This window comes from Elephas maximus, chromosome X (assembly GCF_024166365.1).
Source record: "Elephas maximus indicus isolate mEleMax1 chromosome X, mEleMax1 primary haplotype, whole genome shotgun sequence".
Classification (NCBI taxonomy): domain Eukaryota; kingdom Metazoa; phylum Chordata; class Mammalia; order Proboscidea; family Elephantidae; genus Elephas; species Elephas maximus.
The window spans coordinates 89,800,949-89,817,593 of record NC_064846.1 but is presented as its reverse complement, the minus strand read 5'-3'; positions in this window follow the sequence as shown (position 1 = coordinate 89,817,593).

The following is a 16,645-nucleotide window of genomic DNA, read 5'->3' as shown; positions in this document are numbered from 1 at the left end:
GTAGAATAGAGACGAAAAATATTGTTATCAGTTGTGAAAATAGAAATATAAACTTCCTTAGCTTAATGTCAACATTTTGAAATGTTAAATTGTTGCCTTGTGAACAAAGTATTTTATGTTGTGCTTTGGCTTTTTAAAAATTATTCTTTGTTCAGATGTAAAGAATTGTTAAAATAGCACTGTAGACAAGATGTTCCCCAAAATTTAAGTGTGCATATCTTTTCTGTACACAGTTTAAAATCAAGAGTGTATGTTAGAGAAAAATCTTCCATTACTTGTGGATCTTGCTTTACATTGATTTTTCTTAATATTTATTTTACTCTATTTTGTTATTTTCTTTGGATGAGGCATCTGATTACTGGTTATTTTAATAAGAATAAAAACATCCCTGGAATTGCTCCATTTTTTTGTTTGTTTTATTTTTTTTCTATATTTAAAAAAGTATTATTTTGCCAAATACAAAAAGATAGACTCGTGCCAAATTATTATCTATTTTTACACTAACTTTCTCCAGTCCCCCAATCTGGTATGAGTAGCCAGGTAAAGCACAAAGCATGAATGATTGTTCTTCAATTTAGTTTAGTTTTAGCTTCTTAAATGACATTGATAATAAATGCCTTTTGTAGCCAAAACCAGATGTCTCAACCTTATGTTTTTAGATAAAGAAATGTTTAATTAAACATTGTTTGGTCCCCAAAAGAGTAGTGGACAATATTGTGCAGCATTCATCTACTGTAGTTAAGATACTCAGTAGTTCGTTTTTCCATAAGCATGTTATTGATCGTATTTCTGCCAATGATGTGCCTCCAACTTTATAATTATAGTGTTGTAAAAAAATCTTGTCAGTTTCTCTTTTGTTAAATCATCCATCCCCTCTGTCAGTATTTCCAAACTGGTTGTATTTTTAGTTTAGTCCCTCCCCCACCAACAATTAATCTAATATGGGGTAGGGTTGGAGGCAGTACCACACATTCCACCAGGGTGGGAAGGACAAAATCTATTTTTCTCCAGATACCAGTCCGCCTGCCATATCATTTAGTGAGGATGAGAAATAAAGGAATATAATTGTCCTCCTTTTGTTTGTAATTTCTAATACATTCTTGATAAAAAAAATTCTTGATAGTGTGTTTAAATACCCAAAATGAGCTAAACAGAGAAAGGAGCTTTTCTTGCCTTTGGGGAGCCCTATATGGTGTGTTCTCGGATCCTACCAACAATACACTCTCATGCCAAACACTCCTTTGAATTAAGGATTATAAATTTATTTTAATGATGAAAAACTAGTTTTTATTTCCCCCCAAATTCTTGGGATTACTCAAGGTGATAAAATAAGATTGAAAATAGGAGCATAGAATAAAATCCCTGGGCATTCACTCACCTGGCCAGCCTCCCTTTTCTATTGGTGTTCTGACTAGCCTCAGAGAAGGACACGCAGTGATGGCAATATCCCAGGTGAGTTTTCAAAACCTTCCAGCAAAAAACAAAACAAGGACGGAGCCAACATGGTGCTATAGGCAGAAACACCATGCTGTCTCTCTGCAGCAAGGACCAAAAAAAGCTAAGTAAAACGGATACAAATGTTAGTCCTGGAACCCTAAGCATCAAATGAAAGGATAAAGAACTAGATCAAGCACCGAATGGAAGAAGAAACTGACAGAGAACAGAGAAAGAGGAGAGTTCTGGAGTGAAGGTTCCCTGCTAGCTAACACGGCAGAGCTTTGCTGTCTTTGAGCGCAGCCACCAACGACCCCTAACGGGAAGTATGCGAAGGCAAATTCACAGAGCCCCCAACAGGAGACAGAGCACCTGGTAACTAGAGATACAGGCTTTCCCACTCCTCACCCTTCTGCCTTGTGTGCTGCCTGTGCTGCTTTCCAATGGGCCATGGTCGCTTACTTCTGCCCTGGGAAGGCCCCACCTTCACCGACTGGCTCCCTCAGTGCCATATTTTTTTGGTTTTGTTTTTTGTTCCTCTTTCCCTTCCTTCTTTTCTCCCACCCACCTTGCCCCATGTGCTGCCCCCACTCCTTATCAATGGGTTGTGCCACACCGCTTGGGTGGTGAACCACCAGCACACCACCTCCCTGGGTCTGCCCTGCCCTCACTGGCCAGCTCCCTCAGTGCCATATATTTTTATCTTTCCCTTTCTCCCTTTTCCTTCTCCCTCCCACTTAAGCTCTGCACTACCTCTAACTGCTTCCTGACAGGCCATGCCACGCTGCCTGGTGAGAAACACCAGCTCACTGCCACCTCATTTCCACCCTGGCCCATTGGCCAGTTCCCTCAGTGCCATTTTTTTGTTTGTTTATACACTCTTTCCCTTTCTTCCTTTCTTCCAGTCACTGAGCCCCATAAACTGACCCCACCCCTTCTCAATGGGCTGTGCTACACTGCTTGGCTAGAGAGCCACCAGCACTCGGCCTCCTCACGTCTGCCCGGCCCCCACCTGCCCACTCCAGCTGTGCCACATTTTTGTTAATTTATTTTTATTTCTTTTTCATTTTTTGCTTCTGTTCCTCTCTTCTTTCTCTTCTTTGACTTAGCTCCACACATCAAATCCTCTCCCTTCCCTCCTGCCTCTCTGCAACACACACCCAGCGCCATGCCACAGAGTGGCAAATACACAGAACTTTGGACCCCCAGGCCCCAACCCATGCCACCCCCTGGTGCTGATCTGAGTACCACTCCCCTGAGTGGCACCAGTGTAGACCCCTGGATACCGCCATGCTACCAGCCAGCTCCATCCCACTGAACTCTGTGCCCTGGAGTGGCACCACTGGGGACCCCTGGACCCTGCTCTGCTCTGTGCTGCTCCACAGCCCTCCCCACCAAGCACTGCACCCCCGAGCGGGATCAGTATGAACTACCTACCCCACCTACTGCCATCCCCAGGCCTTGCCCTGCTGATTGCCACGAACCTGAGCAGTGCCCATGCGGACTTACAGACACTACCCTGCCTTGCTGCCCCAGGCCCGCCCTCTCAGCCCCAGCTCATGCTGCAAACTACCCATTCCTGCCCCACCTGCCATGTTGGATCTGCCCTGCTGCACCATAGCTGAGCCGCCAGCCCTGCCCACCTGGACAAGGTGGTGAGAAAACAGACAAGCAAGCAACAAAACACACCCAGCCTGCCCACCTGGGCATAACCAAATAAAACAGCAGGATGAAACAAACCTACAATCAATAAAAGAAGAAAATAATTCCTGAGTGTCTCGGAGACAGAAGACAATATCAAAACATGTACAAAAACAGGACAGGATAGCTCCAGTAAACAAAAAATAGCAGATGACCTTCCAGTAGAAGAAAAGGCACAGAAACTACCTGATAGGGAAATTAAAAGTGTAATATTCAAGGCTCTCCAAGACATTAGGAAAGAGATGAAGGAAAACAGACAAAACTAGGGAAAAAAATAGAAAAAATCAGGGAAAATACAGACAAAATCAGGGAAAACACAGACAAAACAATGGAAGAATCCAGAAAAATGATACTAGAACAAAATCTCAAAGAACTAGAAATCATATAAAAACAGCAATTAGAAATCCAAAACACAAAAAACAAGATTCCAGAAATGGGCAGCAAAATAGAAATTTTCAGGAGCAAATTTGAAACAATGGAAGACAATCAGCAAAATTGAAGACAAATCCTTGGATACCACTTTGTGAGGAAAAATCAGAAAAAAAAATGAAGAAAATCTGAGAAGTATGTGGGATAAAATCAAGAGCAAAAATTTGCATGTAATCAGAGTTCCAGGAAAGGGGGAGAAGACAGAAAACACGGAATCATTGAAGATTTGCTGAGAGAAAACTTCCCTAATATCCAGAAAGATGAAAAAGTGACCATCCAGGAAGCTCAATGAACCCCATATAAGATAGACCCCAAAAGAAATCACCAAGCCATATCATAACCACACTTGCTCAAACCAAAGACAAAGAATTCTGAGATCAACTTGAGAAAAAGAAAAGTCATTTACAAAGGGGGAACAATAAGACTAAGCTCTGATTACTCAGCAGAAACCATGCAGGCAGGAAGGCAATGGGATGATACATATAAAACCTTGAAAGAAAAAAACTGCCAGTCAAAAATAACTTTATCCTGCAAAATTCTCACTGAAATATGATGGAGAAATTAGGACATTTCCAGACAAACAGAAATTAAGGGAATATGTAAAAACCAAACCAAATTTACAAGAATTATTAAAGGTAGTCCTTTGGTTACAGAACTAGCAACATCAGACAACGACCTGAATCTAGGACATGGGACAGCATCAATATCAACCTAAGTAATGAACTCTCAAGAATAAAACAAAACTAGAAGACTTAGAGTTGTGATGAGTCGGAATCGACTCGACGGCAGTGGGCTTGGTTTTTGGCTAGAAGACTTACAACAGGGAACCAGAGACAATCTGTAAATGACAACATCAGAATAATAAAAGGGGGAAATAAATGGTGTAGGTATAGAACTTTCAAATGGAGAAGTCAAGGTGATATCAAGTAATAAAAGACTGGTTCAATTTAGGAAATTGGGAGTAAATTTCAAGGTAACCACAAAGAAAGTCAAACCTACTCATCAAAATAAAGAAGAAAAACATAAAGTCTCAGTAAACACAAAATCTACAAAAAGAAAAAAACCTCAAACAAAAGGAATTTCGCACAGGAGAGTAAAAGGAACAAAGAAAATGTCAGCACCACAAGAAAAAAAAAAAGCACTACAAAATGATAGCAATAAACTCACACCTGAATGTAAATGGCTTAAATGCACCCATAAAGAGACAGAAAGTGACAGAATGGATAAAAAAAATGACCCATCAATGTGCTGTCTACAGGAGACACACCATAGACACAAAGACATAAATATAATAAAAATCAAAGGATGGAAAAAAATATATTAAGAAACAGCAACCAAAAAAGTCTTAGCTAAAATAGACTTTAAGACAAAACCCACCATAAAAGACAAGTAAGGGTATTATATAATGATTAAAGGTATAATCTGCCATGATGGCTGTCATGGATTGAATTGTGTCCCCCCAGAATATGTGTCAACTTGGTTAGACCACAATTCCCAGTACTGCGTGTGGTGGTCCTCCATTTTGTGATTTCCCTATGTGTTATAAATCATAATCTCTGCCTGTGGTTAAAGAGGATTAGGGTGGGATGAAACATCCTTGCTCAGGTCACATCCCTGACCCAATGTAAAGGGAGTTTCCCTGGGGTGTGGCCTGCACCACCTTTTGTCTTACAAGACATAAAAGGAAAGAGAAGTAAGCAGAGTTGGGGACCTCATGCCACCAAGATAGTAGTGCCAGGAGCAGGGTGCATCCTTTGGACCTGCGCTCCTGTGCGAAGAAGCTCCTAGTCCAGGGGAAGATTGATGACAAGGAACTTTCTTCAGAGCTGACAGAGAATGCCTTCCCCTGGAGCTGATGCCCTGAATTTGGACTTGTAGCCTACTAGACTGTGAGAGAATAAATTTGTCTTTGTTAAGGCCATCCACTTGTAGTATTTCTGTTACAGCAGCACTAGATGACTAAAACAATGGCATAGCCATAATAAATATCTATGCACACAATGACAGGGCTCCAAAATACATAAAACAAACTCTAAGAGCACTGAAAGAGAATGGGAAAAAATTTTGACTATGACATATCCAACAAGGATCTAATCTCTAAAATCTAGAGGAAAATTCAATACCTCTATAAAAAAAGACAATCCGATTAAAAAATGGGCAAAGGATATGAACATGCACGTCACCAAAGAAGACATTCAGGTGAATAACAGAGACATGAGGAAATGTTCGTGATCATTAGCCATTAGAGAAATGCAAAACTACAATCAGATACCATCTCACTCCCACATCACTGTCACAAGTAAAACACACACACACACAAAATAACAAATGTTGGAGAGGCTGTGGGGGACTGGAAGTCATGCACTGCTGGTGGGAATGCAAAATGATACAACCATTTTGGATAACGATATGGCACTTCCTTAAAAAGTTAAAAAAAACTTTTTAAGAAGTTAGAGATAGAAATATCATATGATCCAGCAATCCCACTCCTAGGAATATATCCTAGAGAAATAAGAGCCGTCACACAAATAGACATATACATATTCATTGCAGCATTATTCACAATAGCAAAAAGATGGAAACAACCTAAGTGCTCATCAACAGATGAATGGATAAATAAACTATGGTATGTACACACAATGGGATACTATGCAATGATAAAGAACAATGATGATTCTGAGAAGCATCTCACAACATGGATGAATCTGGCAGGCATTATGCTGAGTGAAATAAGTCAATCAAAAGGACAAATACTGTATGAGACCACTATTATAAAAACCCATGGAAAGGTTTGCACACAGAGAGAACAATCTTTGATGGTTATGAGGAAAGGGAGGGGTGGTATCTTAGTCATCTAGTGCTGCTGTAACAGAAATACCACAAGTGGATGGCTTTAACAAACAGAAATTTTCTCTCTCACAGTCTAGTAGGCTACAAGTCCAAATTCAGGGCATCAGTTCCAGGGGAAGGCTTTCTCTCTCTGTCAGCTCTGGAGGAAGATCCTTGTCATCAATCTTCCCCTGGACTAGGAGCTTCTCTGCACAGGAACCTCAGGTCCAAATGACACGCTCTCCTCCCGGCACTGCTTTCTTGGTGGTATGAGGTCCTCCACTCTCTTGTTTGCTTCTTTTTTCTTTTATCTCTTGTAAGATAAAAGGCGGTGCAGGCCACACCCCTGGGAAACTCCCTTTACATTGGATCAGGGATGTGATCTGAGCAAGGGTGTTATATCCCGCCCTAATTCTTTTTAACCACAGGCAGAGATTACGATTTATAACACATAGGGAAATCACAAAATGGAGTGCAGCCACACAGTATTGGGAATCATGGCCTAACCAAGTTAATACATATTTTTGAGCTACACAATTAAATCCATTACAGGTGGGGAGACAAAACACTAACTAGACAATAGATAAAAGGTAACTTTGGTGAAGGGTATGACAGTACACAACACTGGGGAATCAGCACAGCTTGATTAGGGCAAACTCATAGAAGCTTCGCAGACACATCCAAATTCCCTGATGGACCGAGCTACTGGCCTGAGGGCTGGGGACCATGGTCTCAAGGGACATCTAGCTCATTTGGTATAACATAGTTTATAAAAAAAATTTTGTACGTCCTACTTTGATGAGTAGCATCTGAGGTCTTAAAAGCTTGTGTGCAGCCATATAAGATACTTCGTGGGTCCCACCCCAACTGAAGCAAGGGAGAATGAAGAAAACAAAGACAGATACCAAAACAAGGCAAGAACACCAGAAAAAAAAATACAGGCCATTATCTGTCATGAATATAGATGTAAAAATAAAATTCTAGCCAATAGAATTTAGCATCATATAAAAAAATACACCACGACCAAGTAGGATTGATACCAGGTATGCAAGGATGGTTCAACATTAGAAAATCAATCAACGTACTCCACCACATAAATAAAAGGAAAGAAAAGAATCACATGATCATCTCAATCATCGCAGAAAAGGCATCTGACAAAGTCCAACAACAATTCCTGAAAAAAACTCTCAATAAAATAGGTATAGAAGGAAAATTTCTCAACATAATAAAGGACATCTATGCAAAACCAACAGCCAACATCATTCTCAATGGAGAGGCTGAGAACATTTCCCCCCAGAACAGGAACAAGACAAGGATGCCCTTTATCACCACTCCTATTTAACATTCTGTTGGAAGTCCTAGCTAGAGCAATAAGGGAAGAAACAGAAATAAAGGGCATCCAAATTTGTAATGAAGAAGCTAAACTCTCTATTTGTGGATGATATGATACTATACTTAGAAAATCCAAAAGACTCCATGAGAAAACTACTAGAATTAATAGGAAGACTCAGCAGATTAGCAGGATACAAGATCAACATGTAAAAATCAGTTGGGAGGTGGGGCCAAGATGGCGGAATAGACAGACGCGTCCCGCGAGCCCTCTTACAACAAAGACCCGAGAAAACAAGTGAAATGAGTATATTTATAACAAGCTAGGAGCCCTGAACATCAAAGGCAAGCTTAGAGAAAGAACTGAGGGGCAGGGGGAGGAAGAAACGGTTCACAAGTAGAGAGGAGTTACCAGACCTGAATAGCCGGGAGCCCTCAGGCACAATTCCTGGGAGCAGCTGCAGTGGGCTGGTACTAGCGTTTGGCCACAGTTTCCTCAAGAAATAGCCAGCCACACAGCCTACTCACACCTCTGGTACCAGAGAACAGCACTCTTGGCAAAAGCTAAGTACTTGTGTATATTTTATCGCACCCCCCCCCCGCCCCCAAGCTGGATTCAGCAGCTGTTGATTTTCCTGGGCCTGAGATAGGCCCTGTTGAGCGCCTAGCACCATCCTCCAGGACCTGGAGAAGGAACAAATTTACAATAGGGGAAAAGCTAATTTGCCAGCTCCATTAACCGGGGGAGCTCAGGACTGAAGTGGCTCCTGTCCAGGCATAAACAGTCCATGGACTTTGAGTACATTTCCCCTCTGCATGAACCTATGTGGGCCTGTATCAGGAGAACAGGCTCTTGTTGGCAGACTGCAACTGTTTCAGCTGTATGGTGGAGAGGTGGGTGTTTGATGTTTGACACGACTTTGCCTACTCAACAGGGTGCTCACATACCCACATCAGGGGCCTAAGGACTGATGGCTCCATTCAGGTCACCCAGCCATCCACAACAAGGGTCCAAGCATAACTGGTACCTCCCAGTCCATACAACCCAAAACATTGGGTGTCCATGGTCCATCTGCAGAACCAACCCACCTGTACGCTCTAGGGAAAAGGGACTCCCTTTCCTCAGAGACACTTGAGGGATGATTCTCACCCCCCTGCCTTGTTCAGAGAATGTCCCCTGCTGCAACTAGATACCGGTACCTACACCAATCACCCCTGCCCCTCTAAGACTGAAGGACAGAGCCTGGACCACACACTTGATGATCAGCTACCTGGAAACCTGAGCTGAATTATTACAAGAAAAGTGAATGGACTTCTAGACTGATATACCTGATAACACCTCTAGCCATCTGGGGACAGGATGTCAGAGCTCCAAAGGGGAAAATAATCAAGCTAGCTCACTCAAGCAACCCATTTGGCCATATCAAAACAAAACAAAGCAAGAATCTATGGCACAGTAAAAAAAATAAAATAAAATAAACTAATACAATAACTTTTAGATGCCTCCGAGATAACAGTCAATATCAAGTCACATAAAGAAATGGACCATGCACGCCTCAAAAAGCTCTCAAAACAAAGAATCAAGAGATCTTCTAGATGAAAGTGCCTTCCTGGAATTACTGGAGCCAGAATACAAAAGATTAATATACAGAACCCTTCAAGACATCAGGAAGGAAATAAGGCAATACGCAGAACAAGCCTAGGAACACACAGATAAAGCAGTTGAAGAAATTAAAAAGATTATTCAGGAACATAATGAAAAATTTAATAAGCTTTAAAAATTCATAGACAGCGATCAGAAATTCAGAAGATTGACAATAAAATCACAGAATTAGACAACTCAATAGAAAGTCAGAAGAGCAGAACTGAGCAAGTGGAAGGCAGAATTTGTGAATTTGAAGATAAAGCACCAGGCACCAATATACCTCAAGAAAAATCAGATAAAAAAATAAAAAAATAAAAAAAACGAAGAAACCTTAAGAATCATGTGGACTCTATTAAGAGAAATAACCTACAAGTGATTGGAGTACCAGAACAGGGAGGGATAAAAGAAAATACGAAGAGAATTGTTGAAGATTTGTTGACAGAAAACTTCACTGTTATCGTGAAAGATGAGACGATATCTACCCAAGGTGCTCACGGAACTCCACATGAGGTAGATTTTTTAAATAATATATATCGTGCTTTAAGTGAAAGTTTACAAATCAAGTCACTCTCTCACAAAAAAAAAACCCATATACACCTTGCTACACACTCCCAATTACTCTGCCTCTATTGAGACAGCCCGCTCTCTCGCTCCACTCTCTCTTTTTGTGTCCATTTTGTCAGCTTCTAACCCCCTCCACCCTCTCATCTCCCCTCCAGGCAGGAGATACTAGCGTTTAAGATCCCAGACGCCACTCTTCTAAGTGGAATGCAGAATGTTTTCTTAATAGATTTTATTATGCCAATTGACTTAGATGTCCCCTGAAGCCATGGCCCCCAGACCCCTGCCCCTGCTACGCTGGCCTTCGAAGCATTCAGTTCATTCAGGAAACTTCTTAGCTTTTGGTTTAGTCCATATGTGCTGACATCCTCTGAATTGTGTGTTGTCTTTCCCTTCACCTAAAGCAGTTCTTATCTACTATCTAATTAGTGAGTACCTCTCTCCAACCCTCCCTCCCTCCTCCCTCTTGTAACCAAAAAAGAATGTTTTCTTCTCAGTTTAAACTAGTTTTCAAGTTCTTATAATAATGGTCTTCTACAATATTTGTCCTTTTGCAACTGACTAATTTCACTCACCCTAATATTTTTTAAATGCCTTCCAGGTTCCTCCATGTTATGAAATGTTTCACAGATTCCTCACTGTTCTTTATCAATGTGTAGTATTCCATTATGTGAATATACTATAATTTTTTTATCCATTCATCCGTTGTTGGGCACCTTGGTTGCTTCCATCTTTTTGCTATTGTAAACAGTGCTGCAATGAACATGGGTGTGCATATATCTGTTCGTGTAAAGGTTCTTATTTCTCTAGGATATTTTCCAAGGAGTGGGATTGCTGGATCGTATGGTAGTTCTATTTCTAGCTTTTGAAGGAAGCGCCAAATCGATTTCCAAAGTGGTTGTACCATTTGACATTCCCACCAGCAGTGTATACGTATTCCAGTCTCTCCACAGCCTCTCCAACATTTATTATTTTGTGTTTTTTGGATTAATGTCAGCCTTGTTGGAGTGAGATGAAATATCATTGTATTTTTGATCTGCATTTCTCTAATGGGTAATGATCGTGAACATTTCCTCATGTATCTATTAGCTACCTGAATGTCTTCTTCAGTGAAGAGTCTATTCATATCTTTTGCCCATTTTTTAATTGGGTTCTTTGTCTTTTTGTAGTTGAGTTTTTGCAGTATCATGTAGATTTTAGAGATCAGGCACTGATCAGAAATATCATAGCTAAAAACTTTTTCCCAGTCTGTAGGTAGCCTTTTTACTCTTGGTGAAGTCTTTGGATGAGCATAGGTGTTTGATTTTTAGGAGCTCCCAGTTATCTAGTTTATCTTCTGCAATTCTTAATAACGTTTTATATACTGTTTATGCCATGTATTAGGGCTCCTATCATTGTCCCTATCTTTTCTTCCATGATCTTTATCCTTTTAGATTTTATATTTAGGTCTTTGGTCCATTTTGAGTTAGTTTTTGTGCATGGAGTGAGGTATGGGTCTTGTTTCATTTTTTTGCAGATGGATATCCAGTTATGCCAGCACCATTTGTTAAAAAGACTGTCTTTTCCCCATTTAACTGTTTTGGGGCCTTTGTCAAATATCAACTGGTCCTACGTGGATGGATTGATGTCTGGATTCTCAATTCTGTTCCATTGGCCTATGTATCTGTTGTTGTACCAGTACCAGGCTCTTTTGACTACTGTGGCACTATAATAGGTTCTAAAATCAGGTAATGTAAGGCCTCCCACTTTGTTCTTCTTTTTCAGTAATGCCTTATTTATCCAGGGCCCATTTCCCTTCCATATGAAGTTGGTGATTTGTTTCTCCATCTCGTTAAAGAATGTCATTGGGATTTGGATTGGAATTGCATTAAATGTATAGATAGCTATTGGCAGAATAGACATTTTTATAATGTTAAGTCTTCCTATCCACGAGCAAGGTATGTTCTTCCACTTATGTAAGTCTCTTTTGGTTTCTTGCAGAAGTGTACTGTAGTTTTCTGTGTAGAAGTCTTTTACATCTCTGGTAAGATTTATTCCTAAGTAGTTTATCTTCTTGGGGGCTACTGTAAATGGCACTAATTTGGTGATTTCCTCTTCGATGTTCTTTTTGTTGGTGTAGAGGAATCCAATTGATTTTTGTATGTTTATCTTGTATCCCGATACTCTGCTGAACTCTTCTATTAGTTTCAGTAGTTTTCTTGAGGATTCCTTAGGGTTTTCTGTGTATAAGATCATGTCATCTGCAAATAGAGATACTTTTACTTCTTCCTTGCCAATATGGATGCCCTTTATTTCTTTATGTAGCCTAATTGCTCTGGCTAGGACTTCCAGCACAATGTTGAGTAAGAGTGGTGATAAAGGGCATCCATGTCTGGTTCCCGATCTCAGTGGGAATGCTTTCAGGCTCTCTCCATTTAAGGTGTTGTTGGCTGTTGGCTTTGCATAAATGCCCTTTATTATGTTGAGGAATTTTCCTTCTGTTCCTATTTTGCTGAGAGTTTTTATCATGAATGGGTGTTGGACTTTGTCAAATGCCTTTTCTGTATCAATCGATAAAATCATGTGATTCTTGTCTTTTGTTTTATTTGTCTGATGGATTACATTAATTGTTTTTCTAATGTTGAACCATCCCTGCATACCTGGTATGAATCCCACTTGGTCATGGTGAATTATTTTTTTGATATATTGTTGAATTGTATTGGCTAGAATTTTGTTGAGAATTTTCGCATCTACGTTCATGAGGGGTATAGGTCTATAATTTTCTTTTCTTGTGGTGTCTTTCCTTGGTTTTGGTATTCAGGGATATGCTGGCTTCATAGAATGAGATTGGTAGTTTTCCGTCCTTTTCTCTGCTCTGAAATACCTTTAGTAGTAGTGGTGTTAACTCTTCTCTGAAAGCTTGGTAGAACTCTGCAGTGAAGCCGTCCAGACCAGGGCTTTTTTTTGGGGGGGGGGAGGGGGGAGTTTTTTGATTACATTTCAATCACTTCTTTTGTTATGGGTCTATTTAGTTGTTCTGCCTCTGTGTTAGTTTAGGTGTTTCTAGGAATTCATCCATGTCTTCTAGGTTTTCAAATTTGTTTGAGTACAGTTTTTCATAGTAATCTGATACGATTCTTTTAATTTCAGTTGGGAGTTGGAATTGACGGCACTGGGTTTTGGGCTGTTGTAATATCACCCATCTCATTTCTTATTTGGTTTGTTTGCTTCCTCTCCTGTTTTTCTTTTCTCAGTTTGGCCACTGGCTTATCAATTTTATTGATTTTTTTCAAAAAACCAGCTTTTGGTCTTGTTAATTCTTTCAATTGTTTTTCTGTTTTCTATTTCATTTAGTTCAGCTCTAATTTTTATTATTTGTTTTCTTCTGGTGCCTGAAGGTTTGTTTTGTTGCTCTCTTTCTATTTGTTAAAGTTGTAGGGGTAACTCCTTGATTTTGGCTTTTTCTTCTTTTTAGATGTGTGCATTTATTGATATAAATTGGCCTTGAGGACTGCTTTTGCTGTGTCTCAAAGGTTCTGATAGAAGTGTTTTCATTCTCATTGGATTCTCTGAATTTCTTTATTCCATCCTTAATGTCTTCTATAATCCAGTCTTTTCTGAGCAGAGTATTGTTCAGTTTCCATGTGTTTGATTTCTCTTCCCTGCTTTTTCTGTTATTGATTTCCACTTTTGTGGCCTTATGATCAGAGAAGATGCTTTCTAATATTTCAATGTTTTGGATTGTGCTAAGGCTTGCTTTATGACCTAATATGTGGTCTATTCTAGAGAATGTCCGTTGTGCCCTACAAAAGAAAGTATACTTGGCTGCTGTTGGGTGGAGTGTTCTGTATATGCCCACGAGGTCAAGTTGGTTGATTGTGGCATTTATATCTTCCATGTCTTTATTGAGCTTCTTTCTGGATGTCCTGTCCTTCACCGGAAGTGGTGTGTTGAAGTCTCGTACTATTATTGTGGAGCAGTCTGTCTCACTTTTCAATGCTGATAGAGTTTATGTATCTTGCAACCCTGTCATTGGGTGCATAAATATTTAATATGGTTGTATCTTCTTGGTATATTGTCCCTTTAATCATTATATAGTGTCCTTCCTTATCCTTTATGATGGATTAAAATTTAAAGTCTCTTTTGTCAGAAATTAATATTGCCACTCCTGCTTTTTTTGGATTGTTTGCTTGATATATTTTTTCCATCTTTTGAGTTTTAATTTGTTTGTGTGTCTAAGTCTAAGGTGTTTCTCTTGTAGGCAGCATATAGACGGATCGTGTGTTTTAATCCATTCTGCCACTCTGTGTCTCTTTATTGGTGCATTTAGTCCATTTACATTCAGAGTAATTATGGATAGGTATGAATTTAGTGCTATCATTTTGATGTCTTTTTTTTGTGTGTTGTTGAGTGTTTCTTTTTCCCACTGAATTTTATGTGCTGGGATGATTTCCTTTATATTTTGTCCTTTCCTCATATTTGTTGTTGATTTTGTTTCTGCTGAGTCTCTATTTTTCCGTTGTATTTTATTTTCATGAGTAGGATAGTTTGTCTCCTTTGTGGTTACCTTATTATTTACCCCAGTTTTTCTAAATTTAGAACTAACTTTTATTTCTTTGTATCGCCGTATCTTTCTCTCCATATGGAAGGTGTATCATTACATTTCTTAGTCCCTCTTTATTATTTTAATGTTGTCTTCTTTTATGTAATATCATCACTGTTACCCTGGTTTCAGCTTTTTTTTTTCATAATCTTCCTTTGTTTTTTTTTTTATTTATTTCCCTGTCTGGGTTGACTTCTGGTTGCTCTGCCCAGTGTTCTAGTCTTGGGTTGATACCTGATATTATTGATTTTCTAAGCAAAGAACTCCCTTTAGTATTTCTTGTAGTTTTGGTTTGGTTTTTACGATTTCCCTAAACTTGTGTTTATCTGGAAATGTCTTATTTTCACCTTCATATTTAAGAGACAGTTTTGCTGGATACAGGATTCTTGGCAGGCAATACTTTTTCTTCAGTTTTTTAAATATGTCATTCCATTGCCTTCTTGCCTGCATAGTTTCTGCCGAGTAGGCTGAGCTTATTCTTATTGGCTCTCCTCTGTAGATGACTTTTGTTTATCCCTCGCTGCTCTTATAATTCTGTCTTTATCTTTGGTTTTGGCAAGTTTAATTGTAATATATCCTGGTGATTTTCCTTTCAGATCTACCTTATGTGGAGTTTGATGAGCATCTTGGATAGATATCTTCTCATCTTTCACACTATCAGGGAAGTTTCCTGCCAACAAATCTTCAACAATTCTCTCTGTATTTTCTGTTATCCCTACCTGTTCTGGTACTCCAATCACTCGTGGGTTATTTCTCTTGGTAGAGTCCCACATGATTCTTAAGGTTTCTTCATTTTTTAAAATTCTTTTATCTGATTTTTCTTCAAATATATTAGTGCCAAGTGATTTATCTTCGAGTTCAGAAATTCTGGCTTCTACTTGCTCAATTCTGCTCCTCTGACTTTCTAATGAGTTGTCTAATTCTGTAATTTTATTGTTAATCTTCTGAATTTCTGATCATTTTCTGTCTATGGATTTTTCCAGCTTATTAAACTTTCCATTATGTTCCTGAATAATCTTTCTAATTTCTTCAGTTGCTTTATCTGTGTGTTCCTTGGCTTGTTCTGTGTATTGCCTCATTTCCTTCCTGATATCTTGAAGGGTTCTGTATATTAAACTTTTCTATTCTGGCTCTGTTAATTCCAGGAATGCACTTTCATCTAGAAGATCCCTGGATTCTTTGTTTTGAGAGCCTTTTGAGTTGACCATGGTCTGTTTCTTTGTGTGAATTGATATCGACTGTTTTCTCCAAGCCATCTATAAGTTATTGTATTAGTTTATGCTTGCTTACTGTGTCATAGCTGCTTGATTTGTTTTGTTTTGATATACCCGTATTCTTTGCTTGAGTGAACTAGCGTGATTATTTTCACCTTTGGAGCTCTGATGTCCTGTCCCCAACTGGCTAGAGCTGTTATCAGGTATATCAGTCTAGGAGTCTATTCAGTTTTCTTGTATGAATTCAGCTCAGGTTTCCAGGTAGCTGATCATCAAGTGTGTGGTTTAGGCTCTGTCCTACAGTCTTAGGCAGGGGTGATTGGTATATATACTGATATCTGATTGCAGCAGGGGGTCATGCTCTGAACAAGGCAGGGGGCTGAGAACTCACCCCCGAGTGTCTCCGTGGAAAATGCGTCCATGTTCCCGAGAGCGTGCAGGTGGGTGTGTTCTGCAGAGGGACCATGGGCACCCAAAGTTTTGGTTGAAAGGACTGGGAGGTATGAGTTATCTTTGGACCCCTCTTGCAGTTGGCTGGGTGACCTTAGTGGAGCTACCAGTCCTTAGGTCCCTGATGTGGGTTGGTGAGGACCTTGTTTAATAGGCAAAACAATGTCAAACTTCAAACACCCACCTCTCCACCTCACAGCTGAAATTGTTAGAGTTTGCCAACAAGGGCCTATTCTGAAACAGGCCCACACAGGTCCATGCAGAAGGGAAAGGTGCTCAAGGTCCATGGATGGTTTATGCCTAGATAGGAGCAGCTTCTGTCCTGAGCTCCCCCGGTTAATGGAGCTGGAAAATTATCTTTTCCCCTAATTGCAAATTTTTTCCTTTCCCAAGGCCAGGAGGATGGCTCTAAGTCCTCAACAGGGTCTATCTAAGGCCCAGGGATTCAGCCACTGATGCCGGCTTGGGGGT